Here is a 3,557-nt window from a genome sequence, read left to right on the forward strand (position 1 = left end):
GATCTCAGCTCACTGCAAGCTCCGCCTCCCGGGTTCACGCCATTCTCCTGCCTCAGCCTCCCGAGTAGCTGGGACTACAGGCGCCCGCCACCTCGCCCGGCTAGTTTTTTGTATTTTTTAGTAGAGACGGGGTTTCACCGTGTTAGCCAGGATGGTCTCGATCTCCTGACCTTGTGATCCGCCCGTCTCGGCCTCCCAAAGTGCTGGGATTACAGGCTTGAGCCACCGCGCCCGGCCTCTATATGCTTTCTTAAGTGAAAGAGAAATGGAGTCTGGCTAAAACTGGAAGTACTGTATGATTTCAACTATAAGGCATTCTGCAAAAGGCAAAGCCATGGAGACAGTAAAAAGATCAGTGGTGGCTAGGGACTTGAAGGAAAAGAAGAAATGATGAATAAGTAGTGCACAGAGAATGTTTAGGGCAGTGAAACTATTCTATATGATGCTGTAATGGTGGATACATGTTATTATAGAATGATCTCTAAACTACTCTACCCTTTAGTTGATAATAATGTAAAAATATTGGCTCATCAGCTGTAACAAATGTGCCAAACTAATGCAAAGTGTTAATAACAGGTGAAACTAGGTGGGTGGTGACAGGCTGTATGGAAACACTACTTTTTGTTCAATTTTCTGTAAACGTAAAACAGCTCTAAAAACATAAAGTGTATTGATCTTAAAAATGGATACAATTGTGATCATTACGTTAAGTGAAAAAAAAAGCACAGAAAGACAAACATCAGATTTTCTCACTTATCTATGGGATCTAAATATCAAAACAATTGAACTCATGGAAATACAGAACAGAAGGATGGTTACCAGAGGCTGAGAAGGGTGGAGGGGAATTGAGGGGGAGGTAGGGATGGTTAATGGGTACAAAAAATAGTTAGAAACAATGAATAAGACCTGGTATTTGAAAGCACAACAGGGTGCCTATAGTCAGTAATAATTTAATTGTACATTAAAAAATAACTAAAAGAATATAATTAGGCTGGGCATGGTGGCTCACGCCTGTAATCCCAGCACTTTGGGAGGCCGAGGCGGGTGGATCATGAGGTCAGGAGATCGAGACCATCCTGGCGAACATGGTGAAACCCCGTCTCTACTAAAAATACAAAAAAAAAATTAGCCAGGCATGGTGGTGGGCGCCTGTAGTCCCAGCTACTTGGGAGGCTGAGGCGGGAAAATGGTGTGAACCTGGGAGGCAGAACTTGCAGTGAGCCGAGGTCGCGCCACTGCACTCCACAGCCTGGGCAACAGAGCCAGACCCCGTCTCAAACAAAAACATAATTAGATTGTAACAGAAAGAATAAATGCTTGAGAGGATGGATACTCCATTTTTCCATCGTGTGATTAAAAACTATGTACCCACAATAATTTTTGTAATTATAAATAAATAAAAGAAAATAGGTTGGCTCTTGTACACTCTAAATCTATTTCTTATAGCTAATCAAATATTCTACATAATCCGTCTTCTACTTTCTTCATTAGACAATACTTTCTCCCCAAATTTGTCTGGGAAAATCCTATATAGAATTAATAAAAGGAATGTCACTTTGGTCACCAGATCCTAGATAAGAAGGCTTCTTTGAAACTTAAGTCATCTTGAAAAAATGAAAGTAAAGTTGTACTTCTTTATATGGCAGAAACCGAAAATGTAAGTTAAAATTAAAATTAAAATTTTGGGGTAACATAAATGTATTAGTTTACTAGATAGGAGATTAATAGAAAACCTCTATTGAATTTAACAATCATTGTATAGAATTGATGCCAAATTAAAGCTACTGACTGATTCTGCAGCTATAACAAAACACCAAGATTTGATGAGGTATTGTCATCAATGTTCCCTTTATTAACAAAGTCATATTTTGGAAGATTTACCTTTATTAATGATAACATTACATCCAAAATAGACCTTCTTATAATTGCTCCTTCTAATTAAAGTGTGGAATTTCTTTTCAGTTAATTAACCAGCTCTGGGTGAATTTCCCCAATTGTGGATTTTCTCACTGATGAGAAGTATGGGAATGATACTCTTTTTTCTCCAAATATGCTTTTGGCAACAACATTTTAATATCATATGGTGAAATAACATTGTGTACATTTACAAACATTCAGAGTGTGTTATTTCAAAGGGCCACTCGCTTTTCAATTCTAAGTTCAAGCTTAACTGTCCCTAGAAAAGAATTTCAGACTACTTCTATTCTTGTTGGTAACTCCCTGTCTGAATTTCTACAATGTGTGAATCTGCCCTGCTCTTTTTGTGTGCAATTTTAATTAGAATCTTCAGATTCTAAACTTCTCTGGGGCTCTTTCTTATGTCCGTTTTTAGCTCAGGTACTGATCACAGTGTGTGTTTAATGAATACACGTTGTTGATAACGACAGTGTTCAAGTTTTTGAATTCTAAGAAATTACCTCCAAAGTATTGTAAGTGGTGTTACTATTTAAAGAAATCAGTCTCCTGATTCACTGAATAAACCCGGCATCATTACTGCATTGAGGTTTCAGGATATCAGAATCTCTAAAAGCTAATATTTTAAGTAAAATTTTAACTAGGTCATAATCTGTCATATTAGTGTATAGAACTGGAGACTCAATAATAGCAATTATCTTAGGGTTGAAATTTCATATTTAATTCATTTTCATGTTGCCAACGATATCAAAATGAGTCACCACTTATTAGTACTTGCTAAGAACTAATGTACTGTTATATTTATTATGTAAATATGCTATTACATAACAACCACTCTATAAAGGCAACTTCTAACTTTTAATGGCTCCCTCTTTTACTTAGAACAAAATCCAAGCTTTTTGTCCTCTCCTCCTAAACCCTCCTCACTGTCATTTTATGCCGCTCTCCACTTGCTCTTTCTTTTTAGTCATCTGGCCTTTTTAACTGCCTTCAACCACTGTACTGAGCTCTACCTAACCTCAGAGTCTTGGCACATGCTAATCCCAGTGCTTGGAATTCTTTCTCCTTACTTTTCACCAGCTAACTCCTGCTCATTCCTTAAGCTCCGGTTTATCAGAGACCTCTCCTGAGAGTCTTTTCCTAACTCCCTCCCAAATCTAAATGTGGTCCCCCTTTTTTGTGACTCCTGCGACCCCCTCCCCTGACAATACCCATTTTTGTCCTCCATTATCTGTCATTAAAATAGGTAATTACTTATTTAATATATATTTGTATTAAAATGTCTGCCTCCTTCATTAACCATAGTTCCAGGAGGACAGGAGTCATCTCTAATATGAAAGTCACTTAGTATTTATTGAGTGGATGGATTCATACATCAAAAAGGAATTTTAATTATAGCATTAAAACATGACACTTTTTTCTTTTTTTAAATTATACTTTATGTTCCAGCGTACATGTGCACAACGTGCAGGTCTGTTACATATGTATACATGTGCCATGTTGGTGTGCTGCACCCATTAACTCTTCATTCACAATACGTATATCTCCTAGTGCTATCCCTCCCCCCTCCCCCCCACCCCACAACAGGCCCCGGTGTGTGATGTTCCCCTTCCTGTGTCCAAGTGTTCTCATTGTTCAGTTCC

The sequence above is a fragment of the Rhinopithecus bieti genome, unplaced genomic scaffold (assembly GCF_001698545.2).
Source record: "Rhinopithecus bieti isolate Rb0 unplaced genomic scaffold, ASM169854v2 scaffold_13352, whole genome shotgun sequence".
In the NCBI taxonomy this organism is placed as follows: Eukaryota; Metazoa; Chordata; class Mammalia; order Primates; family Cercopithecidae; genus Rhinopithecus; species Rhinopithecus bieti.